The sequence below is a fragment of the Phaethon aethereus genome (assembly GCF_964289735.1).
Source record: "Phaethon aethereus genome assembly, chromosome: 1".
NCBI classification, from domain to species: Eukaryota; Metazoa; Chordata; class Aves; order Phaethontiformes; family Phaethontidae; genus Phaethon; species Phaethon aethereus.
Genome location: NC_138575.1, coordinates 167,316,820 through 167,340,475, shown reverse-complemented (window position 1 = coordinate 167,340,475; position 23,656 = coordinate 167,316,820).

Genomic DNA, 23,656 nt, shown 5'->3' with positions numbered 1-23,656 from the left:
AAAGAACATATTTTAAGAGGACATTTGGAGAACAAGCAGGTTTTATTGGACTTATGATTTGCCAGATATTTGCCTAAGCCTCCAATACAACGATGGAGTATTCTAGGATTTTTACACATGCAATTTATAGGTCTTGAGATTCTGAGATTCTGACAAATATGGAGGTGCACAGATATATAAACCATTCAATTTGTTCTGCCACCTTATCATTCTCCTTCTCAGCTGGACATGGGAGAGAAACATACAATGAGACACTTGTGGGTCGAGATAAACACTAGGAAATATCATTCAGCAATCAATCACAGGCAAAACAGACTCTACTTGGAGAAAAAATTAATCTAATTCATTACGAATCAAATCAGAGTAGAGATAATGAGAATGAAACCCAAATCTCAAGACACCTTCCCCCCACTCCTCCCTTCTTCCCAGGCTCAACTTCACTCCTGAATTTTCTCCACCTCCCCCCCCTGAGGGCCACAGCGGGACGAGGAATGGGGGTTGCAGTCAGTTCATCACACATTGACTCTGGCTCTCCTTCCTCCTCAGGGGGAGCCTGAGTGTCTACTCTTGAGTGAGGACTCCTCATATTCTTCCCTTATTCCAGCGTGGAGTCCCTCCCATGGGAGACAGCCCTCCACAAACTTCTCCAGTGTGAGTCCTTCCCATGGGTTGCAGTTCTTCACGAACTGCTCCAGCATGACTCCCTTCTGTGTGGTGCCATCCTTCAGGAATGCTCTAGCGTGGGTCTCTTCACAAGTCCTGGAAGCAAATCTGCTCCAGCATGGGCTCCTCTCTCCATGGGTCCACAGGTCCTGACAGGAATTTGCTCCTGCATGGGCTTCCCACAGGATCACAGCCTCCTTCGGGCATCCACCTGCTCTGGTGTGGGGTCCTCCATGGGCTGCAGGTGGAGATCTGCTCCAGCACAGAGCTCCATGAGCTGCAGGAGGACAACCTGCCTCACCATTGTCTTCACCACAGGCTGCAGGGAATCTTTGCTGCAGCACCTGGAGCACCTCCTCCCCCTCCTTTTGCACTGACCTTGGTGTCCACAGAGTTTTTTCACATATTCTCACTTCTCTCTCTAGCTGCAAACTGCTACGTGCTGTTTTTTTCCCCGTCTTAAATTTGTTGTTACAGAGTTGTTACCTGTCGCTGAATGGCTAGGCCTTGGCCAGAGGTCCGTCTTGCCAAGTGCCAGCAGGCTCTGTTGGACACAGGGGAAGCTTCTAGCAGCTTCTCACAGAAGCCACCCCTGCAGTCCCACCCCCTCTAACAAAGCCTTGCCATGCAAACCCGATACAAGTATGAGCATTTATGGTAGAGTTATTAGTCAACCATAATTTAACTGTAGCACTTACATACATAGCCCATGTATTTCTGCTCTCAAACAATGGATCACAGCAGAAGTATACATTTGTAAGAGACGGAAAAATACGTATAATAAAGTAAATTATTTGACAAAGTGAATGGCATAAGTATTTTTTGCAGAATGTTTGCAAAAATACATGTAGGTCGAGCACATTTGTCTCTCTGCCATTTGAACTTACATCCTATATGCAGGGCAATCCTTCATTCGTTTCAGCCTCAGCCATAACCATTGCAAAATAAACTCCACATATGCCACGGTGGATTACAATGGCTATCAGGCAGTTATTTTTGGATGCATGCAATGTAAATTTGTTGGAAGCCTGAAACCTACTTAACACAAGACATGTGTGACAGCCTTTAAATAAGCTGACTTAAGACTTGACAAAATCAATGATCATCTAGCTGCTAACGTTTAAATAAGAAAAATAATGGGATTGCATGTAAGAGAGACAAGGGGGAGAAAAGGAAAAAAAAATCTTTGGTCGTCTTACTGTATGATTTATTGTTAGCTCCCTGTTCACATGTAAAAATGTTTGTAATCTAAAACATAGAGGCTCCTGTAATGGGTCATTCAGTCTGTTTTAAGTTAATTTCCATATTTCCACAGTAAAATTCATATGGGTACAATCAATCTTTCTGCTTTAGGATGTACAAAACATTACAAAATCTGAGATCTGACATTTTCGGAGATGCCACTAGGAACTTGACAAATATTTTTTCATATGTTAGCTAAAGACGGTGTCTAACAGACCTGAAGAGAGTAATAACATCAAGATAACCAAGTACAATTGCTGTACAATGCCAAAAGGCAGTTCTTTTTGTTCTGCATAAATGCTTTGAGATGCATCTTACCTGTACAGTTATTCCTTTTATAACTAATGTACAGAAGTTTTCAGTTTTAAAAATGATTGCTAATATTTTTAATCCTAGTGATAATGTTTTAGCAGATAGTGTTGTAAAATTGTGTATATCTGTAGCTCAGAAAAAATAAAGTAATTTCATCTGCATATAGAGAGGCTATATCCTAAATTTAATCACTGGCAGATATTTGAAAGTAAGTGAAGAAAACAAAGCTTTACAAAAAATCTTGTCCCACATTATGCCAATAATACTCTTTTTGTAATCTTGAGATAGTATAACTTGGTTGCTGTTTCTACAATATGTAGAGGAGAATAAAATTATCCCTTAAAAATGGTAGATATAATCAAGCAAATATTTCTAAGAGGATAAAAATCTATTATTACATTGATCACAGCCATGCTTTCTCATTAAATTTGTACACAATAAAAATATAGTACTCATAGAAAAAGTAGGTGTACATGCACCCATTTTGGTAATACCCTTCACTGAAAGATTAACTCAATGACCTCCTAGTACATTTCTCTGAATTACTGCTTAAAAAGACTCCATAGGCCTCTGGGGTGATGGTATTTACCCAAATTAGCAATGCCTAAACAACTACTTCAACAAAACTTCTGTATGATTTTTGTCAGTTCTTAGTTATCAACAGCCCAGATGATTTATATAAGTTAAAGTAAACTTTAATCTAAAATACATAACAATAACTTGTTATGCACAAGTAATATCCCATATTCTGAAAAGTACAGCCTAATTCTTGCTTGCGTATCTGTTGCCATTTCTTATGATTCTTCTCGATTCCTTTGTGCTCACTCATGTATGTTATCTTACAGATGCCATCTCTGCTACTGTCCTTCTCTTCCTATTTCTGTGCTATCCAGAATTCCCCAGTCATCTCAGCCTTCCAGTAAATGAACTTATGTTCTTTTACATGGCTTCCGAAAATGATGACCTTGTAAAATGCTCAAATGTTAACTTGGGTCAAAAAATAACACTTACACCACAATAATAAATATTGTATTGTAGACAGACTAAGAACATCCCATTTCACATCCTTCTTTGTTTCAGACTGGTGTACTATTAAAATCTTGAGACCTTTATGATATGGTCTGCTGACTTCTTTTATGTCTTTCAATTTAGTAGCACTCTAATGGTATCATTGAATTAACAATAACAATAATAATAACAACAAAAACAACAACAGGATGATAATAATAAAAAACAGACCAAAACAAAACTAAAACCAAACCAAATAAATAATGCTGTTGTCTATGGCCATGAAACATCAACTGTGAAGAAAAATAGATCATTGGAAGACCAGAGGTGAAAAAAACCAACAAAAATCAATGTAACTAGTTTAACATGCTGATTTCTTTATACTCAATTAATATAGAAGTTCTTTAATATGACATGATATGGCTAACAAAGCACAGAAGTGGCCCCTGAAGCTACTTTTTGTATATGAACAAAAAAGAGGAATATCTGATTAAAGCCGAACAAAGAATATGCCCAATATTGAATAGGACGAGTGATTTAGTGACAGTAGGCACAGATAAGGTTGAGGTATTCAACATCTTCTTTGTCTCACTCATCAACAAGGTCTTGCAGACCTTTATGCTTAACTGAATTAAAGAATGACCAGCAGCAGATGAGGATGAAGTCAGGTGCTACTTGAGCAACCTTGACCCATACAAAGCAACAGGACCCAAAGGGCTGCATCCATGGTTGCTGAGAGAACTGACGTTGACTCTACAGCTTAATCTTAAAGGCTGCAGCAAAGAAATATTCTGCCTGATTCAAGTTTCATTTCATACCCTATAGTTATTACGAAACCTGGCATTTTATTGGATATGGAAATAAAATAAGATTAACTCAGTATTTCTCATCAGGTTCCAGAGAGAGTCTTATAGACCCCCATGTTTTAATGAAGTATTAAGCATATCTTATAAATTACTGGCAATATTGAATATTGCCATTTTAGCACATTCTATTGTGTAGCCTTTTTTTCCATTTCAGTAAGTTATGGGGTTTTTTATTAAATGGTACACCATGTGATCTACAAAAATGAAATTTTATGTAACTATGGGAAACTTCAAGAACCTTTCCAGCAAATGGCTTTGAAGCATCATCCAGCTTTAAGTAAATAAAATAATTTATCATATTTCTCACCACATTTTTCCTGATGAAAATCTTTTAATATACACAGTTCTGTTGTCATGATGTTTAACAATGATGAGGAGGGAGTAACATCTAAGTATTAAGGGATAAACCCCATCATCTAGAATACCTTTGAATTTGTGTAATTCTTGGGGATTATTTCTTTTTTTTTCTTAGTTAAACAAACTCTGACATGTCCACATTTACATGGTTTAATCTCACAGAACAAAAGCCATCTGTCAAGAGAACATATGTTGCTATTGCCTATGAAGTTTAACTAGCATCAGTGGGAGAAATCCTAACTCTTTAGACATTCATAGCAAGTTTTGCTGCTGACTTCAAGGAAGACTGAAATCTATCCTTTGTTTCCTAAAAGAATGTTTTAAAAATGTGAATGTGAAATTATATAACTTTGTAAAAAAGGCCATAAACCTGTGAACAATTAATTACACAATGTCAAGACTATCAGTACCCTTCAGTATAATGTAGAACAGAAAGAGAGAGAATGGAGGTTATGTGTGGTTTTCCAGGCTGCAGTATACTATACCTGTGTGTAGTTTGTGTGCTTGTTTTTAGGGAAACAATTTATCTTCAAAGCCTTTCTGCTGTGCTTGTGGGCTGTATTTTTGGGAGTGCTCTTTAATGAGTGTAGATTTATCAGATAATTATATCCAAAACTCTGTAAATCACATCCCAACATTCTCCAACTTCCACCCACTACCCCAAAACCGGGAATTCATAAATTCCAGTACAGCACCATTAACCCCTTTCATCTATTCATCCTCACATACAGACTACAACTGATCAGTTATTGACTTGATTCCTCAAAAGGAAAAGACTGTGTTGCTGCATAGCAGCCAGGGGGTATATGACAATCTTGTAAAACTTGAAGGAAAACAGATTGGGGTTATTTGCTCACCTTCCTTGTCTGTGTTTAATATTGATTGTATTCTGATTAGTGCTATTTATTCTTTCTTTAAAAACACATTAGAGAAAGTTGAGGCTGTGATCCTACATAAAAAATTTAAGCAATAATTGCATTCCAGAACTGCATTTGCATAAATAATGAATAATTTAAAGTTGGGAGGTACAACTCAGTGGCCAAACAAGTGTCAGATTATATTAGAATGCTTACGGTTGTGCCCATCTTTCAAGGGATGGGGACTCCGCAATCTCTCTGGGCAGCAGTTCCACTTTTTGACAGCTTTCATTGTGGTTTTTTTCTTTATATCTATTTGGAACTGTTCTTGCTGCAACTTGTGTCTGTTGCCTATCACTGTTTCACTGTGTACCTCTCAGAAGAGTTCAACCGTTTTTTTCTCTATTACTACTTATTAGGTAGCTAAAGACAAGCAATTTTGCCTTCCGTGGGCAGGGGCTGGGAATTAGGCGTCTTCTTCAGGATGAATAAACACAGAGTTCTCGATCTCTCCATCCAAGCCCCCAGACATCTTTGTGGCCTTTGCTAAACTTTTTCAGTTTACCAATGCTTTTCTCTATAGGGGTGCTCCAGATTATATCAGTGCCAGGCACTGCTGCAGATGCAGACTTAGAAGTGGTGAATAGTGACAAATAATTACTTCCTTGGACCCACTGGCTGCTTCTAACTTGGGGCTGTGCTCTCACTGATGTAACCCATTGGCCTTCACCACCCCAAAGGTGCCTTGCTCAGTCACATTCAACTTGGTATCCATCAAGACCCCAATCTCCATGTCTACCAAGCTGCTTTCTAGTATCAATGGGTAATCTCCATTTCACTGCTATTATGAAAGATATCAAGTCTGATGTGTTTATTCATAAACTAAGTGGGAATTAATTATAATTAACAGAAAATTATAAAGGAAACTGCCTTATCCCAGGTGAAAAAAGGGATCAATATTTTTGCGAAGAGACAAAATGACACTTACCCCTGGATCAAGTTGTCCAATTTGAGTAAAAAGAAAGTAGTTTGATTTGTTGTATGAAACTACTTACAGAAATTAATATATATGGAAAAAAAAACATGAGACAACCAAACAACTGAAATATTAGAGGCGCAACCAGAGAAATATTATTCTAAGCTAAAGAGATGAATAGAAGAAGATAATAAATGAAGCATAAAATGATGAACAGTTAGAACACATTGAACAAGAATAAAATGAAAGAGGCAAGTCTGAAAGCAGAATACAGTAAATTGACCAGAGATCCAAAACAGAAATTGAATACAGGAGCAAACGATAAGCAAAGAATGTAAAGCAGCAGAAGAATATGGGAGCAGAAATGTGACACAGGCCTTGTGTGATGAGATAAGGCAGATGACTGGAAGATCTGAAATAAAGATGTTGGCAGTGAGATATAAGTGTTCACAAATAAATAAGGATATGAAATGAATAAGTGATGGAAAGATTTTGAAAAGCTGTACAGTGTGCAATCATAGTAGATGAAATGACTGCAGAACTTTCTCTCAGGAGAGATATCCCTCAAGTAAAAGAGGTAAAGAAAATCTCAGAATTATTGTAAGAAAAAGTAAAAATATCAGTAAAAATCTTGATTAATACTAATCCAGGAAGGGGAGATGATAGGGACTAAAAAATATGAGACTTCCACCGTCATGCAAGAAAATATGAGAAATATGACATCCAGAAGGTGTTTAACACCAATTCCAGAAAAAAATCAAGCATGAACAAATGAGAAAAACAGTCTACAAGAAGGGAGAACAACTGAAAGAACTATTGAATATTAACTTATTAATTCTACTAGTATCTGCAAGTATGCTAGAGAGGTGAATTAAGTTCCTGTCAGTGACTTTTCCAGAGGAGTGAAGCATAATATAGATCAGATTCTTGTGATAACACAGATTCTGGAAAACATCACTTATTAGATAACCTGCTACAGTAACTCCACAGGACTCAAATACGCTTTAGATTACATTTCAAACAAAATAATATAGAATGCCCAACAACTTAAAGATAAATGTCATTTCCAAGCAGATTAAGCTTGTTGACACAGAATGTATTTCGAGTATTAGTGACAGCAATAAAAAGCAGATGAGAAGCTGACCAGATGATTACAGGTCAACAGAGAAGACAAAGATTTTATCAGATGTGCTTATTTTAGTGATTAAAGTAGAAAATCTTTTTGTACTGGAAGCCAAAATAGGAAAACTCATAGTATGTGAGAAGTCAGTAAGACAGCCAAAGGGGAAACTTTAGATGTTCAAATTATGTTGACTTCATAGTCCTTATTCAACAGCTCTTTACAGAGAATGAAAATACAGACTCATTAAATCCTTGAACAAATTACTTGAAATCAAGATAAAATACAGAATTAAAAAGAGCCGAACCAATCCTAAAAGTTAGATGTGTGCTGGAGTACCCAGGAGGAAGAGGTCTCTCCAGTTACCAAAAGGAAGGGCATGAATAAGAAAGCAAGTAACTAGGTTTATACTACAAGATTCAGGAATACTTCAGCTTTCAAGGTCATGATCCATGAATGAGTGGTGCCCACAATCCATAGTGGGGATATTGTCAGATGTACACTAGTCCTAACGTGTGCAAGTTAGGTCATGCTCCATAAGGTCTCCGTTAGATTTTTTGGGTCTGTGGGAGACAAGGACTTAAACGTTCCATTATTCCCACATGCTGGCACTAGAAGCTTTTTTCTTTTTTTTTTATTTTCCATTTTTCTCTTGATATCTTACCTATATTCTTTTCTTTCCTTTTTTTTTTTTTTGCTTTGAAACTGAACATCAGTAAGAACAATCCAAGTCTGAATTGACCAAGTTTCCTAAAGAGAAGGAAGCAAATTCCTTTAAACTTTCAGTATTTTCTACACAAAGAAATTTTCCATTCAATCATAGCGACACCAAAACCTCAAAAGCAAAGTTTTGTTTCACTTTTTATATTTTAAGTGGTTTAGATACAAGATGTTCACTTCCTATATGGCTAATGCAAGCTTCTTTTGAAGGTACATTCATTATACTTCTAAAGACTCCTGCAGTTAATAAACTCAACCAAATATGACACGGAAGATCATGTCATGAAGATGAAGCAGGAAGCACCAGGTTTAAAAAAAGTTTATCCTTCAAGAACACTATTCTACTTCCTCCAGAGCTAAAAGAAACAGAAGTTTTACACTTCCTATGATGAAAAAGTTATTGATTAATCCTCCAGTGCAACTATTACATATTCAATGTTACTTCCTTTGTAAGTGCACATCTCCGCATCTGTTTTGGAGACTATCTGAAAAAGGACTGAAGAGATAGGGGGCTTGCACAGACTTCACAAGAGGCCAACAAAATAAGTTGGGTTTTTTTTTGCTTCCTTCTTTCTTACTATTGTCCTTTGGACAGTTAGTATCACAGCTGCCGTATTTTAGCAGAATGTTGTGGTTTAATCCCAGCTGGCAACTAAGCACCATGCAACCACTCATTCACTCCCCCGTGGTGGGATAGGGGAGAGAATCAAAAGGGTAAAAGTGAGAAAACTCATGGTTTGAGAATAAAGACAGTTTAACAGGGAAAGCAAAAGCTGCACACACAAGCAGAGCAAAACAGGGAATCCATTCACCACTCCCCCTGGGCAGCCAGGTGTTCAGCCACCTCCAGGGAAGCAGGGCTCCATCACGTGTAATGGTTTCTTGGGAAGACAGACACCATTACTCCAAACGTTCCTCCACCCCTTCCTTCTTCTTTGGCACAACTTTATATACTGAGCATGACATCATATGGTGTGGAACACCCCTTTGGCCAGTTTGGGTCAACTGTCCTGGTTGAGTCCCCTCCCAGCCTCCCATGCACCCCTTCACCCTCTCACTGGCAGGCCAGCATGGCAACCTAACAGTCCTTGACTGCTTAGTAACAACTGAAAACATCAGCATGTTATCAAGATTTGTTCATCCCAAATCCAAAACGTAATCTTACACTAGCTTCTATGAAGGATATTAACCCTCTCCTGGCTGAAACCAGGACACAGGATCAGATGATTCCTATTAAGTCAGTCGTCAGAGATTCAGTGTCTCCTCTCTATGCCGGTTGTCAGCACTGGACTGAAGCTGTTAGTTGTGAGACATGAGGGCTGTTGCTCCCCTACGGTTCTGACATGGCCTTTTGAACACTACCTAAGGATCCCTCAGTAATCCTGTGTGTGTAAAAACAGACTGGCTACTTCATGTCAGAATAACATGCTTTACATCACTGAAAAAGCACTCTCTCACATTTCCTTTTGCTTTCCTCACCTTGTCCCTCCTCTAAAGTTATCAGACTTTTTAAGTAAACCAAATCCTAAAAACATCTCAAATCCTTGATGATGAGTCAAATTTTTTTTCTCTGGACCTCTCTGGTCTATTACTGAATGACTGTTGTAGCATTCATGTTAATCCTATCCTTAAGAACACACTCTGCAATTTTGATGTACACCTTCATTCATCCTTTTTCAACCTGTCATGATTGTAACACAACTTCCCCTTTTAGCTTTGCTAACAAAAGAATTTTTTTTTTATAGATGCCCATCTTAACTGTGGTGGGTTGGCCTTGGCTGGCTGTCAGGTGCCCACCAAGCTGCTCTGTCACTCTCCCTCCTCAGCAGGACAAGGGGAGAAAATATGATGAAAGTTCATGGATCAAAATAAGGACATGAAGATTACTTTCCAATTACCATCACAGGCAAAACAGACTTGTCTTGGGAAAATTAATTTAATTAATTGACAATTAATAACAGAGTAGGATAATAAGAAATAAGACCAAATCTTAAAACACCTTCTTCCCACCCCACTTTCTTCCCTTGCTCAACTCCACTCATATCTTTTCTGCCTCCTCCCCTCTTGCGTGGTGCAGGGTGATGGGGCATAAAGGTTGTGGTCAGTTCATAATTCTTTGTCTCTGCTCCTCCTTCCTTCTCACTCTCTTCTCTGTCTCCACTGTGGGGTCCCTACCACAGGATATAGTTCTTCACGAACGTATTTAATGTGGGTCTTTCCCACAGGATGCAATTCTTCAAGAATTGCTCCAGCCTGGGTTCCCCACAGGCCACAGTTTTTACCAGAAAACCTGCTCAAGCATGAGCTCTTCTCCACAGGCCAAAGTTCCTTCCAGGAGCCTGCTCCAGCATGGGCTTTTCAAAGGCTTCAGCTTTTCTCAGGGAATATCTACCTGCTCTGGCACAGGGGTCTCCATGGGCTGCATTGTGGATATGTGCTCCATCATGGTCCTCCATGGGCTGCACGGGAAAAACCTGCTTTACTGTGGTCTTCTCCCTGCATGGGAATCTCTTTGGTGCCTGGAACATCTCCTCCCCATCTTTCTTCATTGCCTTGGTGTCTGCAGGGATGTTTCTCTCATATTTTCTCACTCCTTTCTCACACAGCTCTTGCACAACAAATTTTACCCTTTCTTAAATATGTTATCACAGAGGCTCCACCAGCATTGCTGATTGGTTCAGCTTTCACCAGTGGCAGGTCCGTCTTGGAACTGGCTCTGTTGGACATAGGGACAGCTCCAGCTTCTTCTCACAGAAGACACCCCTGAAGCCCACACCTTGTTACTAAAACCTTGCCACATAAACCAAATACAGTAATAAATGATAATTCTCTTCTTTATTTATTATTTACAGGATGCTTGCTAAAAGGATGTGGCTGAGTGGCAGAGAGAAGGGTGCCTGTTTCCCAAATGCTAGCCGGTACACGGTAGGTCACAAAGAATCTTTTGTAAATAGAAAACATAACCAGAGTGTGTGGACTGACATGGAGCAAAGACAGACTAAAACTGGGGTAAGCAGGGAGTCTGCCGCATTAATGGAAACTGGAAGGAACAGGGCATAAAAAGATATAGTCAGTCCTCTGAGATAATAAAAAGAGGTTTTCTGCTTTTGAGCTTTTGGTCCCTCACACCTCATTCTTCCCTGTTAAGCCCCCATTGTCCCTTAATTTCTTCTGCTGAGGCACAGCTTAATCTGGTAAATCCTATGACTAACATACAGAATGAAAAAGTGGAAGATCCATGACTCCTGGTCCTAGACATTGTCACTCTATTGGCAATGAGAAGTAGTTGGAAAGGACACCTTGGGGTCTGCTGTTCTCATATGGAACAGCCAGTAGTGCACCAACCCACATTTCTAAGGAAGCTCAGAAAATGGCACTTATCTGGGTGGTGTGGCAGGAGGGGATATAGAAAAATTTGTAAAGTGCTGGGTCACTCTTCCCATGCCTACTATAAGAACTCGTTCAAGCTCAGAGCCAAGAAATCTCCTGCCAAGGAGGAGAGAAAAGAGAGGCTGGTATTACTTGCAGTATCTTGCCCTCTGCCTTTCCTTTTTCAGTAGCTGTGTTCAGTTCAGACCAGGCCCTATTTTGTTTGACCACTTTTATCATACCAGAGCTACACAGGAAGCATCCTGCAGTGAACATGGCCAGATGACTTACTGTTGTAACAAATCACCTTATAGGCTTAAAATGCACACAAAGCAATTTTAGCAGCTCTCTGTGAGATGTAGGCAATATAGATTTCATGTTGTAACACAAGAGGAGTAGCAAATATATCTGTCTATACTAAACCTGTCTAAGCAGCCATGGAATTTCTTGCTGCAGGAGGATTAGTTTCTTGTCAGGTATTAAAATCTATTATCAGAAATATAATAACTGGGTGGCCTTGGTGGGTCTTTTTGTGCATTGCAGAAGGGATCTAGAAGGTCTGTCAAGAAGATGAAAATCTTGAAATGGGGAACTAATTAATTGCTATCAGTACTTGAGGAATTAAAGGTTAAGAGAACTGTGAGTTAAGCGTGTGGATTTGACAGGGGCTAATAAATAATGACAAAAAAAGATTATGATTAAGTTATTTGTATTTGTCAGAAATGATACAATTCTTTTTCTGACTAAAATTTCATTAGATTCCTAACTCATTGGCCAAATGGACCAAAAAATATTTATATATTACTGAAAAGCAATTGTCTTTTAACTGGGTACGTTTCATAAATGTTACTGGATGTAGATTTTACAAGAAATGCTTTTGATGAAGGCATCACTGCTTATTGTAGCTGGCTTAAGAATGTCACTTTAGATTCACGACAATATTCAAGGTTTCAGACTTGATTTACATTTCATATTGGAGCTTTTGTTTTTAAGATAGAATTACATTGAAACATCATGTTTTGGATATTTTCAGGTAAGGTTGCTCACTCCCTTCTTTTTAGTGAAGTTCAATCTGGGTGTCTAACCCTTGGCAAACTACTGGGAGGGGTTGGGGGGAGAAAAAGATTCTGCAATTTGGCTTAATGAAATAGAACATTTCAAGAAAAACAGTATTTTGAAAATATTCTGATCTAAAAGCTTTGGTCTAAAGCTTTGTTCATTTAAATTTTATTTATGCAGCAGAAAAAGATCTTTTACTGACAAAATGTCAACAGAATCCATACACTACTATTCACTTAGTGAACAAGCACTACAAAAAGATTTGTGTGAAAAATCAGTTGGGAAAAAATATTATTCTGTATAATGTTTATTGGGACACCAGGAATGCAACTAAGCACAAATATCTGTTTTTTTGCCCCACCTAAAATGAAATTGTTGCACCAAAATGAAATGATTGCACCATTAGGGTTTATTTTTTCATTAGTATATCTTATAAAAATTGTATTAACATTTTTTTACTGAGAAAAAAATAAAAGCAAAAATAAAGGATAAAATAAAATATAGGTATCTGTTTCTATTATGAAATTGCTTGGTAACATTTTGCAGAATTATAAGATTACATATTAAAAAAAGCGAACATGTTGTTCTCTGTGCCATAGGACTTATAAAGCCCATTTTCCTGTGGGTTTATATTCTCTGTTCCCTTCATGCTCTGCTATGCTCTTCATAGCCAAATGCCTATGACAAGATCTTATATCCAGAATGATACTTTTTTCCATGTCCCTCAGTCCATGCTGTAGAATGCATGTAGCTTCTTAATCCTCAGTCGGTTGAGCAAGCAATTGCAGATCTGTGTCTGCTTTGGAACTGTGCTTCTCCCTGCCTGGCAAATATCTGTATAAAAGAAAATAAAGGAGGATTTATTTCTCCTAATTCCTTTCTCAGTGCAAGGATAATAATAGCTCTATGCTCTACTTTACTCCCTAGGCTCTTGATAAGATGTAGAGTGGGATTTAGGCCTCTAATGGCTCAAAGCAGTTACCTTAAGGCAGGTTCCTACTATCTAAGTTCCCTAGGATATCTGAGAAATCAGAGCAATTTGACACAGAATATACAGAATATGCAAACACACTTCTAGGCTGATAGTTGGAGGTCAAGAAGGGTCATTTAGGACACTACAGATGGCACTGCATACTTAGGGAACACCTACGGAGAACACAGAATATAGGGTTGTACATGATATCCTAGTCTCTCAAATCTCTTTATAATTAACGATGATAGTCAATATAGTCAGTTACAGCTGAAGCTGGAACACTGCACAGTCTACTCTAAAGTAAATACTAGGAGATCGGACAATAATCTTACATGTAGAGTAGTAAATTTGGGAATCTAAATTTATATGACTATGGTCTGGATGATGAGTCCATCCTTGTTATTCAATTCATCTCTGTGTTTACAAGTTGGGAAACATCAAGGGAGCGAGATGATGACTCACAGTCAAGTGAGGAAGCCGTGGACCAGGTTGGCAAGCAAAGTATGAGGAATGACATGAACAAAAGAAATCTTGAAAATAATTTAAAAAAAACCCACAACCAGGACTGAAGGGGGACCACCTTGAGTATATGCACACAAACAAGGATGTGTTAAGAGGACAGCATTATGAGCAAAGCTCTCACACTTTTTCTGGGAAATCAGCATGACTTGGTGCCTCTCTAAAGTGCCTATACTTTGAATGTTGGTTATCTTATTGGTTATATCCATTTTAACAAAGCTTTCAGCAGTAACTCCCATAACATTCTAATTGACAAACTGATGCAGTGCTAAATGAGTGGGAAGTGGATTGAAAATTCATCCTCACTGACAAACTGATGCAATGCTACATGAGTGAGAATGGATTGAAAACTGCCTTGAAAACTGAAAAGGCTCAAAGAATTCTGATCAGCAACATGAAAACCCAGCTGGAGGCCAGTCACTGGAGGGGATAAATATTGGGATAAATACTGGGGCCAGTGGTGTACACGATCTCCACCAACAATCTGGATGATGGGACAGAGTGCATCCTCAGAAAGGATCATCTGCAGATGAGACAAAACTTGAAGGAGTGGTTGATACAATGGATGCTTGTACTGCTATTCAGAGGGACTTTGATGAACTGGAGAAATGAGCTGACAGGCATCTAATGGAGTTCATAGAAAGGAAAAGCAAAATCCTGCCTTTGGGGAGGAGCAACTATGTGTTCCAGGACAGGCTTGGATCTAACTGCTTAGAAAGCAACTTTGCAGTGATGACCTGGGGGTACTGGTGGACTAAAAGTTGATAATCTGCTATCAATGTTCTTTCATGGCAAAGAAGACCAACAACAACCTATGTTACATTAGGAAAAGAATCTCCAACAAGTCAAGGGAGGTAATCCCCTCTGTTCTGCACTGCTGAGACCATATTTGGAGTCTTGTGTCCAATTCCGGAATCCCAGTAAAAAGGAGACATAGACAGACTGGAGTAAGTCTAGAGAAGGGTCACAGCGGTAGTGAAGGAATTGGAGCATCTGTTATATGTGAAGAGGCTGAGAAAGCTGTGGTTCTTTAGGCCTGGAAAAAGCTCAGGGGGATCTTATCAATATGTCTAAATACATAATGGGAGGAAGTAACCTGATTATTCTCAGTGGTGCCTAGTGAAAGGACAACAGACAATGGCACAAACTGAAATACAGGAATTCTATTTAAACATGCAATAACCCATGTTTTTACTATGAGAGTAGTCAAACATTGGAACAGGTTGCTCAGAGTGGTTATGGAGTCTCCATTCTTGGAGTTATTAAAAAATAGACTGAACATGGCTGTGAACAACATGCTTTTGTTGACTCTTTTTGTTAGGATATATATAAATATTAATAAATAAATATAAATTAATACCTATATATACTTACCATCAAAAAGAATAAAATAAAATTGTATAAAAATCAAGGACTGTTACCACTTCAATCTTCACCTATTTCATATTTGAAGTAGATCAAGTATGGGTTTTTTTGCTTGTACTGTAAATTTTAATTGCTTTTTTTTTGTTGAAAATACTACTCATATCTTTAATGAGATTACTTACATTTGATTAACATTTCATATTGTATAATGCTTTATTTCATATGCTTATTTCAACCAATCTTATTTATGTATTTATTTATTAAATGACAGTGCTAGTGGCCCAAAGCTTTGCTTCTTCTTACTTGTAAAGGCTACAGCAGCAATGAATAGAAATGACAGGATACTCTAGAAGCTAAGGTATTCTTTCCCATAGTAGACAGCTATGATAGGTTGAATGGCCATCTGGAGAAAGCTATTTTTCCCTTTGAATATAAAAAGGTTCTGCATAACTAATCTAAAAAAAGATTAATTTTTTTTGATGCCTAAACTTAAGTGAGATGAAAGTCAATGTTAACGCTTAAAACTGTTATGTAACTCACTGCTACTGGAAACTAAGGTTTAGAAATCAGATTTGGCACACTGCATAAAATTTCTTACCCAGAGAAAAAGAAAGGGAATCCCTTTGCTCCACTAGCAAATCGATTTTTGTTTTTAACAGTGTAAAATATTTATCTGTGTGACTTCTAAAGCTATTTTTATTTTCTCTGTAAACAAAGTGTCTAAGTAGAATTCAGAACTAGATCAGCAGTGGTAGTTCCTTCATCCAAATACTACATAGTATAAGCATCTATTTGAACATTTCTGGATTAGCATCTTGCTCTTTACAAATATATTTGACACATATAGAGGGCCTGTTGGCTGATTATTTTCTATCACATCTGTTTGGATGGCATCGTGCCCATTCACTAGCTCATCAAAACCTTGCCCAAGGGCAACACTGCCAACCAAGCAAGCACCAGTTAAAAAAAGTTGAAACAAGAAGATACATTACACTAAAATAACAGACTGGGAGATAAGGAAAATAAGAAACCCCATAGATACTTCAAATATAGAATAGCCTTTGGTAATATTGAACGTGACGCTTAGAGGGGTGGGAGAGATTTTTTCCAAGATAATAGTACACACACACACAAGAAGAGTTGCTGACATACTATCTGAGATAATAAGCAAATGTTTTGTTAAAGGTATCATGGTAGGGGAAAATATGTGTGCAAATAAATACAGAAATAAATATTACCTTTGTTAACAAATCATTCTGAGAACACAATAATGGTCCAACTAGTAAGATCAATAAGCAAGCAGATGGTGATGCATGTATTTGTAGTACTTCACTCAGCCAGCATTTGAAGCACTTTAATTAGTTCAGCTGTCCAACCCTCTTCCTCCCCCATGTCATTCTTCATGTACTATGTCAATAGAAAAGGAAGTATTAGAACTATTATCCTTATGGTACAGATTGAAAAACTGGGACAAAATGATACAGAGCTCATAAAACAAGACAGTAGAAATGCCTTGGATAAAATACCATTTTGTTTCCAGCCACTGAATGTAATTTCAGAGAAAAAAATTGAAATTGATAGAGTGCTTAAAGCTACAGTATATAAAGAAACAAAAATTAATCTGAATAGCTAAAGCTTTAACATAAGCAGAATAAAATGGTGTGCATAATCACAATAATGAGTTGTGTTACTGTTTATTTTAAATTATATTAGTAACAGGTATTTAACAAGATCCTCTAAGATATTATTCTTGAAGTTATTTGGAATAGTTATTAATAAAAATCACAATAACTGCTCTCTGGACAATAGTCTTGAGTAGAAAAAGGGGTTTTTCTATTCTAGATTTCTCCAATTCTTTCACCATACAACAACTCTTTTACTTACAATGTTAGCAAGCAAACAGGAAGAACATGTGTACAATCCTGGTTCTCACATCAACATTTCAGAAGTTGCTGTGAATGGACTTTTTGTATTAAAAAAGAAAAGAAGGGAAGTGTGAAACTTTATGCATACTTTCTGACCTTAACATGCATAGGCTAATTTATAAGTCCTAGTCTAATAAAAATTAATTACGATAACAATGAGTTAATGAAGAAAATATTTAAATCCTTCTTTTAAAACTTTCATCTCTTTTGATATGTTTTACTTTGCCCTGGAATTACTTTTCTGTGTTTTATGGTAAAATCACCTGTCTTTCTCAGCATAAGGATGTGCTTACAATGTTCCATACAACTGTAGTTTGTGTGGAGTCTCTGCCAGTGTGTAAAGTAATTTCACATGTACTCTAGTATCTGCCAGTCCAAGTGCTGGCTGGTAACCACAGTAGTTAATTGTCATGCTTATTTCAGTAATTTTCTTCATAAAAGTATTTTCAAGTTTGTTTTGTAAGCAAATCTTCAATTCACATTCTTTTTTTCTGAATTAAGACCCAGGACAAAACCAGTTGTTTACAATGAACTAAAGTAAAATTGGCATCTAGGAATATGTGTTTAAACTTTATGTACCACTTTTTTGTGAAGTGTAACAAAATAGCTTGTGTTACAACAGAAGATTAATCCCAGAAAATAATAGTAAACTTCTGCTAAAAACTTACAATTCAAAATTTTGTCTGTCTAAGTAACACCAAAGCCAATCTATTAACCCTTGTAACACATACAACAGCATACTAAAATGAGACAATATGTGTTAATTGGAAGGCAAAAATGTACATATACTGTTACTGGCTTGATTTTAACCTAGCTAAATTTAGGCTATACACTGAAAAATCTAGTTAGGAGTCTAGTCACCCTCAGCAAGTCAGTGTGAATATGTGGGCATCTCAAGAAAGCAATCATCATGCCTAAAACTGAAATTGCTTTGAGATCTAACTTTGCCTCTCCATAGAAGAATCTTGCAAACAAGACACCAAGTGAGATGTCTTGATGAAGTGCTTATAGATAACTCACAAAATGAATGTGAGCCTTGTTCCATGCTTCAAAGGTGACAAGTTTTAACATATAAAACTGCAGTGAAACCCATACAGGAAATGGGTTATTCAACAAAACTAAACTTACTTTTAAGTTTACAAAACAATGACATTTAATTCCAGATTGATAAAACTAACTTGCATCTGTATGTGAGCTAGATGGCTTCATAATCAATATCGTCAATATAGCAATATTGAGATATAGTCAGTACTGTCAACAATCTCGAGTGATCTATTTAATCATAACGTAAGCACCCACATGAGTCAATTGCATAGCTATCTAGGACCTGTTAACTAGATTCACTACATGCATCTCCATTGAGTGTAAAGTGAATTTAAATACACATACAGACATTTTTAATAAAGACATCTAAAGCGAAAGTGAACTGAATTTGTTAACTTTGTGAAATGGATAGGGCTGACTAATCTTACTGTAAGGGACATCATTGAAATAGCACATTTTCAATATATAAAATAAAATGGTATAGATTTAACTAGACTGAGAAGCAATGCTAAGCATTATCATACTGAACAAGACCTAGATCCAAATAAGGAGGTAAGCGACTGTCTCCTGTGTAAGTCCCAGAAAAAAACCCAGATGACCTGTCCTTTAGCAATTCTAAATTGCTTCAGCTCAGTTAAAATCTTCCTTAGTGGACTGTTGGTTTTTTTGGGCTGTTTTGGTTGGTTGGGTGTTTTTTGTTTTGTTTTGTGGGTTTTTTTTCCTTCATACTCCAATCTCTGTTTCTGAAATATCCAGGAGACTGGGAAGATAGAGCAATGTCAACCAAAACTTTGTTATTATCCTTGTTTAGGCAAAGAGCCACTCAATAAAATTTTTCAGAAAAATCTATTATTGTCAAAATACAGCTAACTCCATCACACTGTCAGCAGCAACATCATACTCAAGTTGTGTCTTTTACCAAGCACCTGACTGGTAATAACATATACTTACAAAACTGGAAACCTAAAGAGTTCAAAACTATAGCTTATGCCTTTCAGGATACTTCTCCAACCACTCATACATGCAATATACTGGGTGAGCCTCTATTTGGTATTAAATTGGACTGATGTGCGATTACAAATACAAGATCTTTAGATCTGGAAGGCAAGCAGTCAGAAACTGATTCAGTGATCCAGACATCTCAGATTGGGAGATCTGTAGTGCCATATTCCTTTATTTATCTACATGAAAATACAGTACACATCGTAACCTCACTCAAGGAGTCTTCTTATGGAGTAAACAGAACAATGAAACCAGGGTAAACTTAGAAAGACCTGCATCATTTCTCAGAAACCAAGCTGGGCTTTAAATTTATAGATCCCACTTTTGCAGGCAGTCATGACCTTAAGTGCGGTTATTACTATGGAAATAAGATAGGATCATAGGATGTATCACCAAGTTCCTAGAATATGTCTGTATACTAGAGTTTCATTTGTTTTTCTATGACCTAAGTTATTCCACACATAATCTGTTTCTAGTCTTTGTCTTCAGCTCATGCTAACATGCTGCCATTTCCTCTTTAAAATGGCATTATGTGTAACTTTAAGTGTTTCAAAAGAAAAAGTAACAAACTCTAATTACAGCTGGGGAAATACTAGCAATGCATGATTCATTATTACAAGAAGAAAAAAGGTCTTCTGAGATCACAAAAACCTTAAAGTTTTCAAGATGAGGATCCTTATGGCACATTTTAACTCTTTTAAAATCCTCTGTGAGTCTCACATAGCTCTGTTCATTTACATGCTATAAAACACAACATACAATGGAAAAAAAATCAGATAATGTACATAGGTACATACAGATTTGTGGACAATAATTTTTATCACAATAGCCTTGCCTATCTAAATAGTGTTTAATTCTGTGGAGTTTTACTAATTTCAGTAATATTATTATTTCCATGAATAAAAGTTGTACTAGGGACAGAATGCAATGTTCAACAAACATTTTCCGTAAAGATCTGCAAGTTCTTTCAAGAAAAGAAAAAAAACATGTAAATGATGAAGAGTATTCAGGCTATTCTGTTTAGCAACACAATCCCTACAGGATACTAGAATTCTTGTATCTTGCAGATTTTTAGATTTTTATACTAAATTAAGTCTTAAATAAAAGAAATTAGTCTGCACCAGATTCTGATAATCTGTGCAAGAAAGGAGGGAAATTTGACTTAATTCCTTCAAGGACACCAGTGAAGCAACAGCTCTAACATTTAAGTTATGAGATTGAAAATCAGGTTTATCCTATGGTTATGAAGGTGGTGTGGTTGAGTATCAGGACTGTGCCTGTACTTCCAGCACACTTAAGTCATTAATTCTCTGAGTGGTCCAGGATCTCCTCAGCTGGTAAACTGCATAGATAAGCTAATGAGAACAGATGTGAGACAAGGTGATTGACTGAACTCCAGGCCTCCACAATGAAAGTTTTAACTGACTGGTGTAGGAATTCTTCCAATACAAATTTTGGGCTGTCCTGCAGGTTGCCTCAGACAGCTCCTATTGTGCCTAGACCAATCTGAATGTTTCAGTATGTTGTGCAATAACCTGGATAAAAAGTCTTCCCTTCTCCAGGTTAAACAGTTGCAGATCTCTTAGCTTTTCATGATATGGGAGATGCTCCAGTCCCTTTACCATCCTTGTGGACCTTCTCTAGTCTCTTTCAAGTAGACCCATGTCCTTCTTGTACTGGGGAGCACAGAACTGACACAGTACTCCAGGTTGTGGCCTCATCAGTGCTGAGGAAAGGGGAAGGATCAACCTCTCTCAACCTGCTGGTAATACTCCTCTTAATGCAGCCCAGGATACCATTAGCCTTCTTTGCAGCAAGGACACATTGGTGTCTGAGGTTCAACCAGTCCACCAGGACTCCCAGGTCTTTTCCTGCAAAGTTGATTTCCAGATGGATGGCCCCCAACATGTATTGGTGCATGGTGTCATTCCTCCCTAGATGCAGGCATTTGTTAAATTTTATGCAGTTTGTGTCAGCCCATTTCTTCAGCCTGCATTAAGCATTGAGAAATTTTGAATCTTTTCCGTTTAAGAGACATCTAAGAATTTTCAGATTTGGTTCAGGTAGCTAAGAATCAGTTCAAATTCTCAACACCTTCACTGAACCATTTAACACATCCCTAATGAGAAATGTTTGCAATCTGCAAGGTAAATTTGCATAATGAACCTTTTCAAGTACTTCTGTTTAATCTATGTTAGTTATTCATTATTTTTTGCTGTCATTATTTTTAAACTCCTGTCCTTATTTTAGTTTGTGACACTTTATATACTCAACACCAGGATACTAATTTATTTTCCCTGTGCTGAAGCATACTTAAGAGTACATATCCTACTACAAAAAGCAAAACCTCTTTGTCTTCCTTGGAGTTTTGTAGAGATTTCTGTTTCAGTACTGTTTCTAAAATTATTACATAAAATTTATCTTAAGAAAAATGTCTAAAAAGATGTTGTGGAGTTTTTTCAATATACAGAAAACCAGAAATCAGTTTTTTATTTTTAAGTAATTGAAAAAACAACTTTGATTTTTTCTAATTCTTTTGCACCTCTGTGAGGCACAGAATATGAGGCAGTGATGGTAAATTTAAAAATATAATCATAACATAATTAAGCAGACATTTAGGATGACAGCGTAGACTAGTTAGGCATTGCTGAATCTGGTAGCTGGATAAAAGCAAGGTTTTTTCATCTCCTTATTCCCAAGTCCCACCTGTAGAGAGGCTAAGCATGTGTTCTCGGAAGGCACACACAGACACATCTATACAATACACATCTACTTATAAGCACAGCCAGACACACAGATTAACATTCAGGAAACATAGCACTCGTGAAGACAAACAGCACCAACAGCCTTGTTCCAGTCTCCTCTATGGCAGTTCAGGATGAAGATCTGTTAGCGGATCTCTTCAATAATTGGATTTAGACATTTGGTCTGTCCCTGTATCCTCTTTCTCCCCGGTTGCTGGCATCTTGGCATGTGAGTCACTGATGCCTGCAGCAACACTCCAGTTGCTGGAAAAAAGGTCAGCTTGCATGCATACACACAGACAGACAGGATCCCTCCAGCAACTCCACCTAATCAAACACTGTCTACCCAGTAACAGGCCCTTGGATCTTCTTGTCTCCAGTTGCCTCATGCATGCACACACATACAAGCAGGTTTCTCAGTTGACCTATCAGCCTTTCCAGTAGTTGACTTCCTGGACACTCCAGTAACCAACTTGCAAACCCTCTCATCTCTCCATTACCTGGTCTGGCCCAAACTTATGGCTCCCAAGGCTCTTATCCAACTTGCTGGCTAGTCTGGCTTGGTATTTGCTAGTGAACACACACCTATATATATACCTTCCCTTGCTCCCATTGCTGGTACCAGAAACATTGTCCGCTCTGCCCCATGATCCCAGTCTATCTGCTGGCATATAAACCTCCAGAGACACACACAGCAGTACACAGAATACATGAAAGAACATCTCACACAGGAAAATAGTTAGAAGTGGAGTTCAATACAACAAAATGGTCATCAGGTGTAGACCATGGTCAGAAAAGTATACTGACCAGCAACCTCTATACACACAGCCATACCCTTTTAACTCTTTATACAAAAATTTTACCATAATTAATTCTTTACAAAAAACCTCGATGTCTCCTTTTCCCTTCCTTTGATTCTTCCTTTAAACATCCCATATGTCCTTACAATCACAAAATGTACTTCCCCTGCACCTCATAATGTGTCCTATACCCACTAGTCAGTTCTCAGTTTGTAAAGTGATCTGGAGAACCTCTTCCATTTACGCGTGTTGATGGCTGTCATTGCTGGCCCATGAGGCTGACCATCCCAGAGGAGCAGAATCAGGGTTCTTGTTTCTCTATTAGGTTATTAGGGTTTCCCTGCTTGCTACTGTTTACTGAGCTTCTTCCTGTTTGTAGAATCTTTTATCATATACCCTAACACATTAATAGCATAATTTTGGGCATAAGAGGGAATACTTAAATGAGAAAATAATTGGGCATTAGAAATATTTTTAATAAAATTCTGGTCTAAGACTGCCAAGCTTCTTGCAGATGCACCAAGCAGATCATAGAATCATAAGATAGTTTGGGTTGGAAGGAACCTTTACAGGTCACCTAGTCCAACTCCCCTGCAATGAGCAGGGACATCTTCACCTAGGTCAGGTTGCTCAGAGCCCCATCCAATCTGACCTTGAAGGTTTCCAGGGGTGATGTCCTGGTTTCAGCCAGGATAGAGCTGGTTTTCTTCACAGAAGCTAGTGTGAGACTATGTT